General features: G+C 42.8%; 1 protein-coding gene across 2 annotated transcripts in view; it reads left to right on the top strand.

Annotated features, from left to right (window-relative positions):
* The first annotated feature begins 303 nt into the window (after positions 1-303).
* Positions 304-21,363, top strand: part of LOC116699149 (SPRY domain-containing SOCS box protein 4) — an 89,202-nt gene continuing 68,142 nt past the window's right edge. Inside the window, exon 1 of one of the 2 annotated variants that reach the window (XM_032531573.1) lies at positions 304-527. The gene's annotated coding sequence lies outside the window, so the exon portion shown is untranslated. Of the gene's footprint in view, positions 528-17,682; positions 17,867-21,363 lie in introns of those variants that run through there. The other variant, XM_032531575.1, reaches the window with a different exon arrangement.

Here is a 21,363-nt window from a genome sequence, read left to right as displayed (position 1 = left end):
AGATGATCGCAATAGCCTATATCATAACATTTTCAACGTAATAAAATAGTTTTGAAACACTGGCAGCTATTGGTAGTAACAGCAGCTGTAGTAGTAGGAGCCGTAGTAGTAGTATTAGTAGTAGTAGTAGTAGTAGAAGTAGTAATAGTAGTAGTAGTAGCGCAGTAGTAGTATAATTTTTGTTCATCTGCAGTAGTTTAACGGTACCCTGAGTTTTACGAGCAGTCCCTGGATGCACCACCAGAGCCTGAGCCAATAGCGTCAGAGCAGGACTCTTTGTTGTGGTGGAAGCGACCAATCAGCGCTGGCTCCGCGGTGTAGGGGTCCATGGCTGCCTGGATGTATCGGTATCGAGCCGCAGTTTGCTGCAACAAAGAAACCGTGGCTACATCGCCGAAACACAAGTATTAGCGCTGGAATAACGTTGTTGTCATCAGCGGAGACGAGGAGAGCTCTCGGTTCTTCTTACCTCGCGGAGTAGTCCTCGGAGAAAAGTGTCGTTTGGAGACGAGTTGAGTTTGTGTTCGGTGAGTGTTTCTCTGTTTACACCGGAGGAGCTGACCACAGTTACAGGCTGGTCAGCAGAACGCTGTTTCCCTTTAAAAAGTACCTTCAGTCCATGTTGGGACTGTTAATTGATTGTATTCATTTAAAGTTCACGTGGAAAAAATCCACTTCTCATTGTATAGCGAGGGTTCCTTTTAGTTTGTCGCCTCGGTGTGTTATAGTGATGGGCTGAAGTTCCCCCGGGTTACCTGTACAGAGTCCCTCATTCTGCATGAATTCATGAGCTTGTGGGATGTATGTGTCTACAGTTTCACATGGTTACTTCACTGGCCACACTGATGGCACCTCATCTGTCATCTTACAGCTCACAGTAATTGGATGGAAAGGTTGACTGACTCTCTGTATTGTGTGTGTGTGTGTGTGTGTGTGTGTGTGTGTGTGTGTGTGTGTGTGTGTGTGTGTGTGTGGATGCATTTATAAGCCAGCAATGAGCGATGTGCTGTCATTAGGAATCAGAAGATTCCTTAGATTCAAGAAGTCTACCAGTGGTATCCAACATTTATGGCCTGTGGCCCTTTAAAGTAGGTCTGGATGATATGGGGAAAATCAAATATCACAATATTGTAGTGTTGACTATAGGTGCTTTCACAACATATTCACACAATGAGATTTTTGATAAATGATGATCAGTAATTCGGATACAATGACTAATTGGGTAAAATTAAAATAATAGAACAGTTACAAGTCTGGTAAGTTCAGAAAATGACATGACTTTACTGTAATGCAGCCTTTAAAACCAGGAAAAGACACCGCTTATGCCATATTACCATATCCAAAATCTAAGGCGATATCTAGACTCATATCACGATATTGATATTATATCCATATATTACCCAGCCCTACTTTAAAGGGAAGCAATCGCTACCTGTGACTTGTTGTCACATGTGGGTTTGTCTGTAGAGGTCTATAATATAGTGTAATATAATATAGTGTATCACAATAAAAGAGCAAATATTGGAAAGAAAGTCAAAACAGAAAGCTCTCGTAACCTCTCGGATTTATCTTGTGTTATCTTAGGGGGTTGGTCAAAATAAAAGGACCATAGATTCAAAAGGATTAACTTCGAATGACCAACATTGGCTGTTTTTAGAAGCCTAAAGATGCATAATATTATAATAGAAGTGCCACAGAAGTGTTACTCCATACCAGCAGTTGTTTTTAGGTGTCTCTGTTTCTATACTATTTTGTAAAGTAACAATGCCTTTCCTCGCAGCACTCTATGAGTGATCGATTCTCTCTGTGTCTACACCTTGACATTTAAGCCGTCTACTCATAACGGCAAAAAAAAAAGAAAAGAAGTAAAAAGCCATACTCAGCTAAGATGGGTGCTGTGACAGGGCCGTGGAAAAAGACGAGCAGATGGTAAGAGCAGGGAGGGGAGGACAGGAAAGAGGAGTACAGAAAGATGGAGTGTAAAAGAATAGCAGAGGAGAAGGATCAGAGTGTAAGAAGAAGAAAGGTGTAAGAGAGAGATCAGTGGAAACGGGGCACTCCCTCCCTCCTCCCGTGTATCAGGTACACCATCGCTTCATTTGGTTTCATGGCTCATAATAACAAGTAATGGGCAACAAAGTGTGTGTGTGTGTGTGTGTGTGTGTGTGTGTGTGTGTGGAGAAAGTATGTAGAGAACGAGCGAGGGTGGGTGGAGTCTGCTTGTTGATGGATGACCTGTCGTGATAAGGGAGCGGGTGGTTGATGGGGAGAGAGAGATAGAGGGATGAAGAGATGGAGGAGGAGGGGACGGAGCATTGTAGTTGTGCCGGGGGGGGCGGGGGCGGGTCATTTATCTGTCTGCTGGACCTGACCAGCCGCTCATCGTGGGAGCTCAGTCTGCTCACACGCATCTCCACTCGAGCTGTAGGTAGGCTACGACTCCACGTTGCCTCCACGTTTCCTCCACTTGCTTCCCGTCCTCCCGCCTATAGTCCGTCCAAAGGGGAAGCACGGGAGAGACGTGAGGAAACGAGTAAATGGGTTTTTAAAGGCATGAGACGTCCTTTTCCTAGAAGCGTCACGTGAATTCGTCAGCTGCAGGGAAGGCTGCTGTTGTATCCTCGATCATAGCTCCTCAGAGATCCCTCCTCCAGCCTCGCTTCTCCATCCTCGATGCAGGAATAAGATCTTTGGGAAGGCCGTCAGGAAGGAGGACCAGAACAACTTCCGGTTCTAGCAGCGAGGACCTATCAAAATAAGAGAACTGAGATTAGCCTGGGTCTCTTTTTTTTTTGTTCCCTTTCATCTTCTACCCATACTTTCCACCTCTTCTTCTCCTGCTTCCACAGCACTTCCCCTGGTATTCCCCGCACATTATGTTGCATCCACCTTCTCCGCCTGTCTTTTTCCATAACATTTTGTCTCCCGTCCACGCCTGTTCTTCTTTTTCACTTTAACCATGTACAGTAAATACACTACTGTCGACGCTTCAACTTCATCGGAAATTTCAGTCCATCTGCTTTCATTTGTCCACACTTCAACTGATTTCAGTTGCTTTAACAGCCAATTACACTTTAAGTATTTAAAAAAACGCAATTTTCAGCGTAAGCGAGCATGCTTATATTTTCCTCCATAAAATGCATCCTTTTCTAGTCTTGTACATTCTTTGCATTCTTCTCCCATCCTCCTGCTCAGCTCTCTCCCTCCTAATCTGTTTTCTCTCTCTTTATTTCTCCTTTTTCTATCCCTTTTTTTTTATAAAACACCCCCTTTGTCCCCTTTATCCCTCCAAATGGACTAATAAGCAGCATTATGAGTCAGTGTGAGGAGATTGGCAGATGGGATCCTGCTCATACGCCAGATGAGGGTTTCTTATCACACCCTGTCACTGCTACTTAAACTGCTCCTGGCTGGCAGGGGCGATTCTAGGATCAGACATTTGGGGGGGGGGGCTCAGCCCCTAATGACTATGTGACATGGATACCGTGCCTTGTTAGTGTTAAGAAGAGGCGCAGAGCATGACCTTGCTGCATGCTGATACGTTACTAGGCCAGGTAGAGCGAACTGCTATACTGAGAGAGAGAGAGAGAGAGAGAGAGAGAGAGACTGGATCACTAGAAATAGGTTGCATGTAAGGGGGGCAAGTAGTTTCCACTTAATGGGCAGCACAGCTCAAAGCCCAATGCAAGTGTTGTTGCTAGTTTAAGACCCACTCAATTGTCAATTTCCCGTCCACTAGAATTAGCTCGTGTCTGACAGGGTGGGGGTGCGTGGCATCACGATGGTGGCTCTCCATCGTGCCGTCAGTCAACCATCACGATGGACAATGATGTGACATCGTCCATCAGCACAACCCTATGGGCTACCAGTCCATGCACTGTACTTACCGTCGAACCTACTCGTCTTCAGAAAATGAAAACAGTTTGTTTTTGTTCGAGGGACAGCTAATCTTATTTTAGAGGCAATAAAAGACCACAAGTCATCCAAGTCTCATAGCAACTGCGCTGTCATACACCTGGTAAAGATGGGACCCCAGGAGCACAGTGTGGCAATAAAGGCACATGTATTTACAACACAAAATAATGTACTGAAGCAATTCAAAATATGCTAGTGCACTTTTCTTTTATAGATTTGAATTCTGAAAAAAAATGGTCAAGAGTAATAATTAGAATAAATGAACTGGAAATGGGGGAGATTAACTGTCTTTACTTTCTCCCTAATTGGTACCAAATTATATGTGCTCCAGCTGTGTTTTGCATTTAATGCTAATTAGCACGCCATACTAAGGTGGTGTACATGGAAAACGTCAGACTTGCTAAACATCGGGATGTTAGCATTGTCACAGTGAGCATGTTAAAATGCGGTTGTTAGCATTTAGCTCAAAGCAGCACTGTGACTGAGAACAGCCTCGCTGGCATTGGCTAATTAACTATCTGTTGAGTGACTCATTTTTTCATCTCTCTCTCTCTCTCTCTCTCTCTCTCTCTCTCTCTCTCTCTCTCTCTCTCTCTCTATATATATATATATATATATATATATATATATATATATATATATATATATATATATATATATATTTCTTTCCGTCTGCTTCCCTATTGGTATAGTCATTTATATATTTCTGTCCTAAGACAACCATGCAAATGCATTTTCCCTGCAAGCAGATGGGAGTGGGAATGGATTTATATTCAGCAGCCTTTTAAGTCGACTGCTGAGGTTACACACACACACACACACACACACACACACAGAAATACAAAGACGTCACTCAAGGAAAACAGCACTCTTAGCACTGCTGCGCTCTCAAGTCAATGACATCAGTGGCTACAGGGAAAAACAAACAGGAAGACCATGTGTTCTGTTCCTCCTGTCTGCCAGGTACTTAAGTGTCTAAATGCAGTGTGTGCGTGCGAGCGTGCGTGCGTGCGTGCGTGCGTGCGTGTGTGTGTGTGCTGTGCTGTGCCTACTGATGCATTGGTGACTCACAGAGGCCATTGCAATGACAGGATAACTCAAGTTATTGTGCACTTCACAGTAACAGTGGCATATGTCCTCCCGGTGACTGACAGTCCAGTGAGTGGCTGAGATGTCATGTATTCCTGAAAAATCAGTTGTGTGCAACTTTACTGGTGTGTTTTAGCTTGCTCATCAGTTTCTCGGAGCGAGGGTTGATGCGGCTTGTCATGTTGTTGCCATCCTGCGTGATATGCGTCAGTTTGTCAAGGAAAGATTACAGCAATGTGAGTCATTAATCAATGTGCCCCTCACAAGGAACGGAGCCTGACAAGGAAGCAGTGGAGTTTGGAGCCCTTGGGGAGACAACAGGGGACATCATTAGTGTTGTGTCAAACAGACCTAAGTTAACAGTAAATGTCCTCTCTTTGTAAACCCTGTCACACACACACACACACACACACACACACACACACACACACACACACACACAGTCCTCCTTACCTTTTCTTTCCTCTCTCAGTCCTCCCACCCTCTCACAAACTCGCTCCTTCCACTTTTCCTTCCATCATATTTGTCTCATCCGCCTTTTATTAACAGTCCACTGCTTTTAAACCCTGTCGTCGTCATCATCATCACCATCATCATCATCATCATCGCTCATTTCTAGGGCTTGGTACCAAATTTAAAACGTTTTAGGCACCTACCAAGTTTAGCTGCTTAGTATAAGATAAGATAGACTTTATTTATCCACAGTTGGGATAAACTACTATAACTATAAATGTCCTTCAAAACCAAATTTCAATACCCAAGGAGCAAATCTCATCAGCGTCAGCGAGCCGTTAGTATCCCTGACGTTTCATTTGCTGCGTTCCCGCCCGGAAATTCCACCAGGTGTCCCTCTTTTCGGCCGGATGTCCGTTACCTTGTGCTTCCTTTATGTTGGCGTTCTAACCTCCGGTGGATTTCTGAGGACTATGGTTACCTGGTCCTCAGATCTCTGCAGGGTAAATCCAGACCGCTAGCTAGACTATCTGTCCAGTCTGAGTTGGACTTCCCGTTCCTTCCTGTGGCTATTTTGCAGCGGCACCGTGGCTCTGTTCGGAGCTTAGCGCCGCCCAAGATGATTGTGATTGGTTTAAAGAAATGCCGATAAACCAGAGCACGTTTTTCTTGCATCCCGGAATCCTGTGTGGACCAGCCAGACCCTCCTCCGCATCGCTGTGGAGGAAGGTCTGGCAAAGTGAGACACCTTGTCGTGTCCCGTCTCATCACGCATCGCTTGGCTTCCTGTCGGTCCCAATCATCTCATCTCGACATCTTGTCTGATCTGATTGGAAGTTTGCTTTACCTTTAGGTTTCTGCAGAGGAAGGAGGGCTGCACAGTGGAAGTAGAGGTGGTCCTCATTTACATATAAATGACAGTCGTGTCTGAGGTGCTGTGCTCTCGCTCATTTGTCATCTTGTGCTCATTCAGTGTCCGCGTGTTTGTGTGTATGTGTGTGTGTGTGTTTCTCCTCAATGCTGAAGTGTGTCTTTTCTCCAATGTGTGTGTGTGTGTGTGTGTGTGTGTGTGTCAGTGTAGCGTCATTATGAGTCAATGTGGACAATCAGCTCTGAATCAGCTGCCTCACACAGCAGTCTGCCTCTTGTTTCATAGCGACTATCTGATGGCTTTTCCAGTTGGATAAATTCAATTGACTCATCCTGGGATTTAAAGCAGACTTGTGATCCTTTTGGCCAGAGTGAAAAACTTGAAGGAAGTGCGCATGGTGAGGGTGTATTCACTAATATGTTCTGGGGGAACATCACGTGTCTGATTGGACGTTGCAAGTTTCTTTTGTTTTACAAAACGGAAAAACATTAGAATTTTCTGCCAGAGACTCTCTAGCTGTGAAGTCTTCTCACGTATCATCTCAGAGTGTTTCTGGAACAGGAATCCTTGCTGGCGTCTCTGACTATAAACCCAAAAATAGACCAGGCAGCACTCTTAGGAATGGTTACCACACTAATATTAGCTGTAATATTAGATTTGTCCTTCTTAAAGGAAATGAGTTGAACCCCGGGCTGAGATGCTTTATTTTTGACTGTAACATAGCCTTAGAGCTGAGATATGACTAAAATAATGATAGCACAGTAATTTGAAACGTTAATGCTTAAAACGATAATACAATTGTCAACAAAAACAGCAGGCACTATTCTATTTAGGTACCATCAGGGCCTACTGCTAATAACAAGTAGGCATGATACGATCATGTTGCTACAAAAAAACACTTGAAATATGCTTGCATTTCTCTTTTTTTATTTTTACTACTTGCATCACTTTTCGTGTGAACAATGGAAGGCAACACCATGAACGCCTTTGATTAGAGACTGTCTGACCTCACCCCCGCTATAGGAGCTCGTCTTTCTCTGTGGCTACTCGGGCTAGCTGTAAACATCCTGAGACCTTCAGCACTCATCATGCGGTTTTGTTTTGAATATAGAAGTCGAATCAACGCAACAGGAGTTAGTAGTTGTAGCAGACTGCATGATGAGTAGGTGTTGTAGTTTTTTTTAGCGGACCACTCACTAAACCATCTGGGAAAAATCTTTTACTGAACCAACCTCCATCCATCCATCCATCCATCCATCTTCTTCCGCTTATCCGGTATCGGGTCACTGAACCAACAACCGGCATGAGCCAAATGAGATCAGTCACTTTCAGGTCGACTCCTGATGTCAACCGTAGTACATTTTTGTTTTTTTAGGCTAGTTCTACTTGGCAGATACTCCAAGCCAACATGGGAATAAACTGAAGGAGTCTTCTTTCTTGAAATCCTCACAAAAAAAAGTACTGCCATAACAGATTTATTGATTTTTATTTGATTTGATGACACTATGGCTCCATATATCCATCCCACGATTATTAGCGTGACATCGTATAGCAACATTTCCATTCCCAAACGGAGAGGGGTTTATGTATCAGCTTCTTTGCTTTCTTGCTTATTCACGCTTGAAGGTAGCGGTCAATGTCAAATGAAGCAACTTTTAGTGCACAAATCAAAGGCAAAGTTTTCTTTTCATTCAAATTATGTTGCAGCGATGATGACTCTAGAAATAGTCTCCAGCGCCTCTGGCTTGGATGGCAGAACCGCACGACACTGTTGACATTATCTGCTAATTCTATGGGGGAAGCTGGTTTTAAAAGTGTGGAGCATTTCCTATGCTGTCTCCCACTCTCCCCTTTCTGTCTTTGTCTCTCGCCGTCTATTTTCTGGCCATAATTACAGAGCTCATGAAAGCGTTTAGAGTCTCATGAATATTTAGGTCTTGGAGGGGAAGTGTCAGGGGTGCCCCATGTGTGGCTGGTCTGCCCTAATTATGGAGATGGGCCTCCACACGCTCAGGCCCACTCACACACACGCATGCACTCACACACACACAATTAAGGAGAAAGACCAGAAAATGATCAAAAGCTGGCAATTTGGGAAAAGTTAATATATAGACTTAAACAGAGGTATAATTAAACACACACACACACACACACACAGTAGGGAAATAATAATGACACTGATGGTTGTGTCTTGCAGCTGGCTTTGTCTACTCCCTATTGTTTAATAGTGAGCTAATAATGTGGACACAAACCTGGGAGATTAAGGGGTGTGTGTGTGTGTGTGTGTGTGTGTGTGTGTGTGTGTGTGTGTGTGTGTGTGTGGAGGGTAGTATTGCAATGAGTCATTTCCGACAGGGAGACTGGTGGAGGATGGAGGTAACTGGTGAGAAGAAAGGTGTGAGGAAATGTGGGAGAAAGATGAGAGACCTAAGGAGCATATGAGGAGGATAAGAGAAGAGGGAGTACGGTGGAGCGTGTCAGTGCAGATGGTGACGTCTCTGTAAAGGTGAGAAGCGAGGGTGGTGACTATAAACACAACATGTTTAGTCCCAGAATAGAGACTGGCATGATAATATTAATGATTCATTGCGGCAGTTAGGTGTACGTACTGTGTTTTAAAAATTCATAATGCTCAAATACTGGCGCCGAACTGAGGTCCAGAGTTAGAAATGGTCCCTTAGGCTACTTTTCACATTAGCATTTATTACTGTGAGATCAGAGCACATTTAACTAAGCTACATCGCCTCAGATACTGGATCACTGAATTACTTTAAAGTCCACGTGGCAAATTAAAAGACAAACCAGTATAAAGTGTACTTATACACGTCACTTCAGAGTCCCCCATAGTTGATGTGCAAAAGCCACAGCACATCATTTTCACATGCCTCAAACCATTCAGTGGCATATAATGCACTTTATTGAAACACCTGTATTTGTTATGTTTACTCACTCATTTATTCAGCCTCTTCCTTTACTTTCTCACATAGCCTACTTTAAATAAATGTTTGACTCTTGTGACTTGTAAACACAACTGGCAAAGCTGCAGCCTCTTCCAAAGCTCAACCAAAGACAAAGCGAGAACTGCGTGAAATGGGTCTTTACACTTGTCTGATAGGGGTATTAACCACAGTGGGGAAAGTAATAATAGGATTTAAAAAAAATAAAAAAATAACCGTAAATGGGAAAATGACGTTGGTTAGAAGTGCTGAATTATCTAATCGAGAAATCGCCCAGCCCTACGTTCACGCCAATTTCCAAGTGGATAATGACGAGACATTTTGACTTTCCTGAAAGCTCAGATATACTGAAAAACAAGAGAATAGGGATGCCTCACTCACATCAGCCAAAACAGTTGTTAAAGGTAATTAAACACACATTTAATGGATACAGTGTTATACACCTTTTTCAGTTCAGCTCAGTCATTTTACTATCCCTGATGGAAATTTGCAGTCAGTGCAGTACAAATAAACCAAAAGACAACAATACAAAATAAAATAGTACAAAAATGTTTACTGTTAATACAATATAGCAGCAGTCTCTAATAATTGTAACCCTCACTCAGAGCTGGGCAATATATTGATATTATATTGACATTGTGATATGAGACTAGATATTGTTTTAGATTTTGGATATCGTAATATGGTAATATGGCACACGTGTTTTTTTTTCCTGGTTATAAAGGCTGCATTACAGTAAGTGATGTCATTTTCTGAACTTACCAGACTGTTGTAACTGTTCTATTATTTGCCTTAACCCTTAGTCAATATATCCACATTACTTATGATTACATTAATCCAAAATGTTGTTGTGTAAACATTTTGTGAAAGCACCAATAGTCAATACTACAATATCGTTGCGGTATCGATATCGAGGTATTTGGTCAAAAATATTGTGATAATTGATTTCTTCCAAATCGCCCAGCTGTGGGAATATTTTCCACCCTATGTGACAGGAACATGACACAAGCAAAGATTGAGTTGCATCATGGGAAATTAAGGACTAAGTGTTTTGGGAGCTTGACCCATAACAGGGACTTAGTCAGGATAGTCAGGACATCTGCAGCTTCTGTTATGACTATGCTTTGAAAAAACATCTGCCTTTTGTGACTTGCCCATCTTTATGGAAGTTTAATATTATTTCAGTGGAGTACCCCTTTAAATTCAGAATGATAATAGAGAAAAATGATAACAATATCCAGAAAGGGGATTTATACCATGTGAAAGCCCTAATGTAGTTATGGTATTGTAGTCATTGTTATAATGTTCTGGGGACCGGTGATGGAGTACTCCAGTCCTGGACTCGTGACTCAACTTGGACTTGCGCACTGAGGACTTGGATTTGGACTTATGGATTTATGAAATCAAATTCAAGCATTCATGAAATAGGACTCGGAACTTAGATGAAGTTCCCAACTACTTTTATGTGGCAGTGATGGAGTCACTTATTCTCTGGACTCGAGACTCAACTCGGACTCAGAGTTAGGTAATGGTGACGCAGACTCAAACATTGGGAACTCTAGACTTGACTTGGACTCGAACACTGGGGACTCTAGACATGACTGGGACTCGAACACTGGGGACTCTAGACATGACTGGGACTCGAACACTAGGGACTCTAAACTTGACTGGGACTCAAACACTGGGGACTCTAGACATGACTGGGACTCGAACACTAGGGACTCTAAACTTGACTGGGACTCAAACACTGGGGACTCCAGACTTGACTGGGACTCGAACACTGGGGACTCTAGACTTGACTGGGACTCGAACACTGGGGACTCTAGACTTGACTGGGACTCGAACACTGGGGACTCTAGACTTGACTGGGACTCGAACACTGGGGACTCTAGACTTGACTGGGACTCAAACACTGGGGACTCTGGACTTGACTGGGACTCGAACACTGGGGACTCTAGACTTGACTGGGACTCGAACACTGGGGACTCTAGACTTGACTGGGACTCGAACACTGGGGACTCTAGACTTGACTGGGACTCGAACACTGGGGACTCTAGATTTGACTGGGACTCGAACACTGGGGACTCTAGACTTGACTGGGACTCGAACACTGGGGACTCAACTGCAACACTGGCTGAGGACAGAGTGAGTGAAAATAAAGTGGCAACATCTTTTTGCTCATGGCAGCATCCAGACATCAAAGAGAAGCTCATTTCCTGGGCGCCTGGGTAGCTCACCTGCTAGAGCGCACACCAGAGGCTCAGTCCACAACGCAGCGGCAGCGGGTTCGGTTCCGACAAACATCTGCCACAGACCCGGAAGTTCTGTCATCCGGCCGCTTGAGCACTGCGGTCACGACAGGAGATCAGGCTCCTCTCGCCGCCGCCATGTGTGAGCTTTCACAGCCCTCTGAGCGGAAACCAGACCACCAACACATGCTGTGAAGGCATGCCGCTGCACACACACACACACACACACACACACACACACACACACAGGCAGAAAATCAAAGGCATACACAAACACCCGTGTCAGCACCAATTATAACAGACCACAGTTGGATGAGGTGTGTCACCAGTCTGCAAGGAGTGGAGCCCTCTATGTGTGTATGTGAGTGGGCAAGCGCGAGAGAGAGAGAGAGAGAGAGAGAATAGGTTAGCAGTTAGTAATCACTTAATCACATATTAACAATCACTGTTCATCCACCAACTCCAGACAGTCCCTGCACTGGACGGGCTTATAATGTCATTCAGCAGCTGTGTGTTTATGAATATTTATATGCGTGTATATGGTGAGCTGCCAGCAGAAGGCGAAAGTAGTGTATGTATTTACACGTCTTTATGTTTATATTAGCTGAGAATTGAAATGAATAAACATTCCAATGTAGCATGCAGCCTGTCGGGACGCCTTCAAAGTGTTTGTGTGTCCTCAGATCTGTAAATCCCCAGATTTCAGATTTTGCTGGGATGCTTTTGCCACCGTTTCTTTCTATTTTTAAAGCTGAGTTTTGTCTGGTATTTGTTTAAGCGAGAGAAGGAGAAGTAGTTATAATGAAAATGTCAAATACTACTCTCTCTCACACACGTAACCATTTAGCTGTCAGTGCGGTTGGACGGAAATTGGCCTGTTCTCAATAGTGAGAAAACAGGCCCTGCGGTGGGCTTTGACTGCCACAGTGTGTGGTGTGTGGGAGTCCAGTCACAACTTCACGTGATTCATGCGGACAGTGTTGTTACCAGTGGGATACCTGCAATTTATATAAAAAAATAAAATAAAAATAGTGTAATTTAGTAGGCTGTTTTTCTGTGGGGAATTCTGCGCTCAGGGATTGCGTGCGGCCCTGCTTATATATTATCACTTATATATCATCAGCTGTCAAGATGATATGATATATAAGTTGTTAGCAAACCGTTGCTTATTTGTACATCCAGCAGATACGAAACAACAATACTTGGAGTCATATTTGTGTCCAACTGACGTATGTAATGGTCAGGTGTAGCATGTTCCTGTAGTTCGAATATGTAATCATGGCCAAATACACAAAACTTTAAAAAGTAGCATATGGGGCGCCTGGATTGGATAACTCAGTTGGTAGAGCGGGCACCCATATTTAGAGGTTTTCTCCTCGACACAGTGGGCCTGGGTTCGGTTCCGACCTGCGGCCCTTTGCTGCATGTCATTCCCCCCCTCTATGGCCTTTCATGTTTTCAGCTGTCCTGTCAAATAAAGGCCTAAAAATGCCCAAAAAATAATCTATAAAAAGACAAAAAAGAAATGTAGCATATGAAATACCTTATCATGCAAGGACAAACGTATTTTGTGACTTTTGTAATGTATTGGGTTGCTTTTTAGATGGAAACTTTTAACGATATTGCCCACTGGTTTTAGTTGATCTAACCAGCATGTGTACCCCGTCATCCTCCCGCCTTTCTTTTGCTGAAGAAGAGAACTCTCTCCATGCCATCTCTTTGTTTGGTTTAGGGACCAAACATACAATTTCCTTGACTGCTGTTTTGTTGTGGTAAAAAAAAGTACTAGAATCAGTTCTAAAGAATTGTCTTCCTCCTGTATTATTAGCTGGGACTTGTTCTTTGTTTTGGATTTCACCAGTTACAGCATCATCTCATCTTAGAGGAAAGACCTCCAGTGTGGTATTTGCACCCAGCTATGCTTTCGACTGCTTTTAAGCACACGCCAAACTCAATTCGATGATAAGTGCACTGGAGCTCTCAGAGAACCCTTAGAACAGAAGCACTATGTCATCTCAGTCAGCGCTTTACTACCAGATACTGCGCGTGTGTGCAAGGGACAGAGGGAAAGAGAAAGTGAGAGGAGAGGAGAGGAGAGGAGTGGAGAAAAATACACTTCCACTTGTGGGGGATAACAAGAGATAATGAGGACTCAGTGAAGCAAATGTGTGTGAACGAGCAGAAGAATGAATGTGAGAGATAGATAAAAACATATTGCAGTAGATGGAAAAAACATGACAGGGTGAGCATCCCCCACCTTTAATTTATTCATTTAATCATTTTTGTTTTCATTAAGCGAGGATCTGGGTCAGACTCTGGATTGCGTGTGTGTGTGTGCGTATGTGTGTGTGCTTGAATGTGTGTGTGTAAGAGAGAAGAAGGAAAAAAGACAAGGAGCGTTGTTTCAATGGAGACTGAATGAGGCTGTTTGCAGATGAGGGGGCACATGCAGGATAGACGGCAGGCACCGTGTTGTGTAGACAGACTGGCATTCAGAGACAGACGTGTGCGCCAGCTGTTTGTCATCTTCCTTTCCACGGCCCCGTGGTCAGAAACCAACAGGTGTTTGTTTATTCAAATGACAGATGCAGACAATTTAACCCTGAATGCGCGTGTACTTTTTGATTTATTTTTTAACACGGGAAAACCTGCTAAAAACAGCCGCTATACTGCTTCCCCATTGCCAGTAGTCTGTTATTTTTAGTTAATTAGTCTGTTGTGTGTCACTTTTGACATCACAAACGCAGCGGTAAATGTTTCCTGCTACAGCTTTCCAATACAGTGAACAAAACTACAAACTCTGCCTGTACGCCGATGGATATCTTTGCTTATGAACGTCTCTACTGTGTTCAGAGCGTAACGAGAGACAGAGAGACGGAGACAGCAGGAGTGCAGATTACAGCTGAAACAATTAGTCAAATAATTTGTCAATTGTCACTTAAGATATTAAACCATTATTATCGTTTGAGCCCATTTTCAAGCAGAAATATCAAGTGTTTGTTGGTTTTGCCTGCTCAAATATGAGCGATCTCTTTCTGACATAAAAAATCCTCAATTGTTTTTTTTTCTTCTTTTTTTGCTTAAACTCACAAAAAGGCTGAATCACACAGGACTTTTTTAGTCTTTATTTGTGGTTTGAGGATCAGTAGCCAAGTCAAATGTACAAAGATAGTTTCAAATATAGTGAGTTAAAGCTCCAAATCGGTATGTTCTGTGTTGGTCAACTGTGGGATTTCCTTGTTCGCTGGCTCCATGAACTGGCCAGATCTGACAGACAGCAGTATCCTGTGGATGAAGTGTGGAAATAGTCCAATATCCCATCTATACCTGTGGAGATTATTTTTTTTATGTGGACGAGAATCTTGCCTGTGTCACATAATCGAAGATTCCTGGTGTTATATATGTATTTTATAGTGAAGGGTGGCCCCAGGGAAATATTTGGTCCATTTAAAGTGGAAAGGAAGGAGGGGAGGAAAAATGACGAGTGACGAGGAAAGGAGAAGAGATATGGAAACGATGGAGAAGATAAGAAGCTCATTATTCTGTTCCTATATTTGGCTCTCCATAAGCTCCACTCTTATTCTCGCGCGTACAGTGGAGACATCCTCTGTGTAGGCCTACGTCCGACTGAACTGGTCGCCTGCACGCCCCTCTGTGTGTGCCTCCCCAGTACTTCTGTAGTTCAGTGGTCGTCATGGCAACATTAGATCGTCTGACACATGAGGGTGTTTTCCGTGAGGTTGATGTATAATGAGCCGAGGTCTTTTGTTTCCAGAAGAAGATATTCATCAGTCTGACCTTTCCCCTCTCCAGAGCAGATAAGCTCGGTGCATGTATGCGACTCTTTCTGCTGCTGCAGGGACTTTTACTCACTCCCCTTTGTTTGTGACCGCCCTCGTCTCAGCGAGGCCGCCGGCCTTCATTTGACTTGCCAGCACAAAACCGAAATGCATCACTTGGTGCTTTTCGTGTTTGGACGTTGACTGACCCTCCTACCCAGTAGTGTTGACTTTTTGGTTTTGCCTGTGGGAGAAGAGAGGCGGTGCTTTACACACTCACGGTAATCCGATTAGTGGCCCTTATCCAGACTCCATACGCGAACGATTCCATTTTTATTTACATTACCAAGCTTGCAGTGCGGACTGAATAATACTGACCACATTAAACACTCCACAGCAGAGTATGGGCTGGGTTACACCAGGCGCGGTAAAAATGGGGGACATTTTGTAAATGGAAAAAGTGAACCGGAGAGTTCAAAGTTCAAATCCTCCACACAGCTGACCAATGACAGGGTAAAATTAGTGTGAACGTCATAACTTCAGTTTCAGAAAGTTAGAAAATGGACAGACAGAGATCCCCCCCGATCCGGAAAGGTGTGGGAAGAGGGGATTTCCAAAGCCATGTGGACATCTGACAAGTGATCTTGATGGAGTACATTGATCCCTCCTCTTGTCCCGACCTTCCTTCTACACCACTGTCCATCTCTCTCTGTGAACAACTGCCAAATTGTCTGTTTGCTGGAAAGTGGGTTAAAGGGGGTAAGATACACATTATTAATTATTTAAAATTAGGGCTGCACAATACGATGAAAATATGCGATAACGTTGCAGAATATTGTGATAATGATATTGCATGTGATACATTAACAGATAATAAATGTGGGTCTTCTCAGTTCTGCTGCGTTCAGTATCCTGCTAAAATACAACAAATTGCTCGTTGAAGTTAAAACCAATGGAACCAACATTGTTTTATTGAACAAATTGAACACTGAATTGAATTTAAAAGGCACCACTGAAAAAAGAATGAGTTACATTTTAAAGTGCAGTTTTTCCATTTCCTTTTAATTAACACAGTTCTTTTCAGCCGGACTCAGTGGTGAGTGAAACCGAAAGCAGAGGGACAGACACAGAGCTGCAGCCGAGCCAAAGAAGCACATATTTTAATTAATTAACTTTAACTATTTTTTAAAATTCAACTGCCCAAAAACAGCCCGATAATCGGTCTATCCCTAATCCGGTCACACAAAAATTAACCAACATTATGCATTAATACAGGGTGAATAGGAAACTGATCTTTGTGTGTGAAATTGGTGGAGTGTCCCTTTTAAGTTTTTATCACCGTGCTTGTTTTGTGGATCATCTCACAAAAATGCTTCAGGTAGCCCTATCGGACTCTCAGTGGGATTAAGGTGTTTACGTGTGAAAACGGCTCTTAAAGCAAAATTGCAAAGTGTAGCACCATTTATCATAGAGCAACACTGCTTGACAGTTTTACAGGTGCACAAGGAATCACAAACAAGAGAGGTCTGACAGCTTTTCAACACAGGAAGTCCCTGGATCCTGGAAGGAAAAGTACCATTTATCATTTGACAAAGAACACGACTGATGCTGTCTGCTTCTATGCTAAAAAGCTAGCGGATCAAAATGAAACTTCCTCACCAGCTTAACCCTTGTGTTGGCCTCAGGTCAAATTTGACCCATTTTCAAAGTTTTTTTTTTTTTTTTTTAAATCAGCGATATGGGTTTCTTCACAATTCTTGTTTTATTCAATTGTATAGCATTTAAAAAAACAAAACATACACACATACACACATACATACATACATACATACATACATACATACTTACACACATACATACATACATACATATTTAAATGGTTGTAAAACAGTATCCTGACATTTGACATCATTTTTTATGTGATCATTTTTTCATAACATTTTGACTGACATTTTGTCTGTGATTCACTCAACATCCTCTGATTTTCTTAGTCAAAATAATTTATAATCTGCTTTTGTTAACTCAAAAATGAGATTTAATGTCATATCTCCTTTAAATTAGGTTTATTTACCATCAATAAAAATAAAACCTTTAAAAAAGCGTCAAAAGCATAAAAAAAAAAGAAAATGGCAAAAAAAGTTTATTTTCAATTAGTACCCAGAAGGACAGTGTTCACGGTCGACGGGAAGACAACACAGGGGTTAATATCATAGCGGCGGTTTGAATGCAAATGCAGAATAAGTGAGAGTAGGACAGGCGAGGGACAGTGTTGGAGAGGTCAGGACAGCGGGACAGCGGGACACACTGACGGACAGTGAGTGCAGAGGGCTGCTAATCCCAAAGTAAAGTAGATTACTGTAGCGGCTTGGTGCTCCGTCCCAGCCTGTCTGGAGTATATGGAGCTGCCACAAACTGCTGGCTGTGCTGCTGTGAGACCAGAATGCTGCACCATATCACTCAGCTCCACTCTAAAGTCCTCCACTCTTCTTTAACCCGTCTGTCATCTCCTACGTGTCACTTGACCTGCTCTACAGAGACCTGCTGTCGTACAAGGTCTGTCTGTGTTACTCTTGCCTATATATACTGTGTGTGTGCGTGTGCGTGTGTGTACTGGACAACTGGTGTTTATGTAGGTTCATGTCTTGCTAGTTTTGTCATTTTCTGACTGAAGCTATTGAGTTTTTTAACATTTCCCTGAGTGACTTCTTTTTTTTTTTGCCATGCACAGATCGACTAACTTTCATTTTTGACAACCATATTTTCTTTCCTCTGTCTCTCCTTTTGCTTTTGCAAAATATGTCTACGTATAATACATGCTGTGGACACTTTGCTTTCAGCTAATCATGATTTAGCATGTAGTGTCTCTTTATCAATTTTCATTACAAAGTTACAGTACAACACAAGTAAAGGGTTTGGTGCAAAATGAATTAATATCCGACTAAATAGTAAATTTTGGTTGGGGGTTCGATCCCTGGCCCTGCAGTCCCCTGTTGAAGTGTCCTTGGGCAAGACACCGAACCCTGAGTTACCCCCAATGCTGCGCCATCGGAGTGTAAATATGTGTGTGTGTGTTTATCTGATGAGCAGGTGGCACCTTGTACGGCAGCCTCTGCCACCGTGTATGAATGTGTGTTGGTGAATGGTTTCTGTACTATGTAAATACGCTTTGACTACGCAAGAGTAGTCGACTAGAAAAGCGCTATGTAAGAACATGTAGCGCTATGTTACATTTACACTTAATTGTTCATGTAGGATACACATTTTCAGAATCTTAAAGGGACCCTACAGCGTTTTTGACCACTAGCAGCCCTAAAATATGTTCAAAGTAACAGCATTTGCAAATGTTAGGCCTCAAGGATACGTTTTTGTTGGTGAGAAACAGTAAATGTAAAAATTTAACTTTGGCCGCAGGGTCATTCGTAAAAGTATGATTAGTCGCTTGCTCAAAAAATCTTGTCCTTTAAACTTTTTTCTCTGCTGTAAAAAAGGTTTTTGAAGAGCCCCTATTTTACTCCTTTTCAGCATCATATTTGTACTCTAGGGGTCTACTAGAATAGGTTAACATGCTTTGATGTTCAAAAAACACATTATGTTATGCTCACACTGCCATTGCTGCCCATCGCCTTCCCAAAAAGCCCAGTCGGCTCTGACTGGTCAGGTGGCCCACTCTGTTGTGATTGGTCAACCAATTTCAAATAAGCCACTGGACGGGCTGTGCTTGCTCTGGCAGGACCAATGGACAGCATGTATTATTTGAGGAATTTCAGACAGGAATGTGGGCAAAGATTTCAGGCAGTTGAAAAAAAGGGCTGTCTGTGGGACAGAAAGCTCTGCATTTTGTACTTTAAATTATACATCTATTACATACAACTATTTATCACACTTAAAGATGGGGGAAATCCAAAAAAGCATAATAGGGGCTCTTTAAATCAACCTTAAATGGCTTTCACATTTGTTTGTTGAGGGTCCAAATTACGTTTTCATTTGGGATCGTCACTTGACAATCAAAATGTTGCGTGGCCATGAACAATCGTTGGCAGCCTTTGGCAGACGAAAGATGCTCTAAGTGATCTGGCTTTGAATTCGAGGTACAAACGAGGTTTCATCATAACATCGATTATTACACATCTGGTACGCCAACACATAAACAAGCTGAAATGTTGGCTCAGCGCTGTCAGCGGCGCTGTCTTCATCCGGTATGACAACACAACAGTGCATGTCACCCCGTGTGACAAGGCTTATATCTGCACAGCATGACATGCAGTAAAAGGATAGGGAACTCGGGGGGGTTGATGGGAACTTTAAACGCCGCTGTAAAAGACCTACGGCAACACAGTGTCTGAAAGCACAACACCACAAAGATGAAGGGAAAGGCAGCGAGGAAACTAAACTTGTGTAAGTACAGGAGTCTGGGTGTGTGTCTATATATATTTGTACATTTACTGAGTGTAATCACGACAACTCAGTATCTGTCTTGTTTATTGATGACCAGCGACCCTGGAATCCACGTAGTTGACCTTTCACTTTTGTGCAGACGTGACTAAAGACGTGTCCATGTGGACTGATCGCTACATAACGTGCACTGTGAACAGGAATTCTGCAGGATTTCAGTCCTTAACATCATTTTTAAAAGTTCAATGTACAATCGCTGAGCCCATGAGCAATCGGGTCAATAGTTCTCAGGTGTCTGAATGAATGAGTTATGATCCTTGTGGCCTAGGCTACATCTACTCTACTACTTTGCTATAGTTCACGCTACTCTAGTGTTTCAGAGCCCAATAAAATGGAGACATTCGGAAACACCGCTTCCCGCCTTTTGGGTTTGAAAAGTCCGAGGTTGTTTTGTAGTCTAGAAAGACATAAATAGACCTTTGGAAAAAAATGATACACGCCAGTCAGTCTTATCGGTTAGATAAGCTTACATATCTTTTCAGTAAGAGTTTCACCTCGTCATTGGTCCAAGCAAATAAATCCCTGCTCTTACTTTTCACCGTTCTCCAAAGTATTTTCTGTATTTTCAGCTTATACATCCACGATTTTGAGCTGCGAAGTAACGTCGGACAGTCTGGTTTCTGGTTACACTGGCACACTACGGGAGCTAAAACTCGTGTGTGTGTGTGTGTGTGTGTGTGTGTGTGTGTGTGTGTGTGTTTAGATGTAGCTTCAGTGTAGATTTTGCAGTCACACGCCCACAATAACTCAGGTTTTGCTGTACAGAAGCGTGTTTTGTGTGTGTGTGTGTATGTGTGTGTGTGTGTGTGTGTGTGTGTGTGTGTGTGTGCGTGCGCGTGTGTGTGTGCGCACCTACAGTGGATATAAAAAGTCAACACACCCCTGTTAAAATGCCAGGTTTTTGTAATGTAAAAAAATGAGACAAAGATAAATCATGTCAGAACCTTTTCCACGTTTAATTTAACGTGAACAATTCAATTGAAAAACTGAAATCTTTGAGGGGGAAAAATAAAAACGTACAGTAACCTGGTTGCACACCCTTAAACTAATACTGAAGCACCTTTCGATTTTATTAAAGCACTCTTCTTTGTGTAGGAGTCTATTAGCATAGCACATACTTCTTCACTTCTTTGCAAAAGTGCTCCAAATGTGTCATATTGCGAGGACATCTCCTGAGCACAGCCCTCTTAAGATCACCCCACAGATGTTCCTTTGTGTCTGGGCTCTGGCTGGGCCATTCCAAAATGTTTCTTCTTTTGGTGAAGCCATGCTTTTGTGGATTTGGATGTGTGCTTTGGGTCGTCGTCATGCTGAAAGGTGAACTTCCTCTGACTAAGGCCAGAAGGTTTTGTGCCAAATTGGCTGGTATTTGGTAATTCCCTCCACCCTGACTTAGGGCCCGGTTCCAGCTGAAGAAAAACAGCCCCAAAGCATGATGCTGCCTCCACCATGCTTCACTGTGGGGATGGTGTTCTTTAGGTGATGTACAGTATTGTTTTTGCGCCAAACATATCTTTTAGAATTATGGCCAAAAAGTTCAACCTTGGATTCTTCAGACCATAACACATTTTCCCACATGCTTTTGGGAGACTTGATGT

The sequence above is a fragment of the Etheostoma spectabile genome, chromosome 12, assembly GCF_008692095.1.
Source record: "Etheostoma spectabile isolate EspeVRDwgs_2016 chromosome 12, UIUC_Espe_1.0, whole genome shotgun sequence".
Taxonomy (NCBI): domain Eukaryota; kingdom Metazoa; phylum Chordata; class Actinopteri; order Perciformes; family Percidae; genus Etheostoma; species Etheostoma spectabile.
This window is presented reverse-complemented; position numbering and strand designations above follow the sequence as displayed.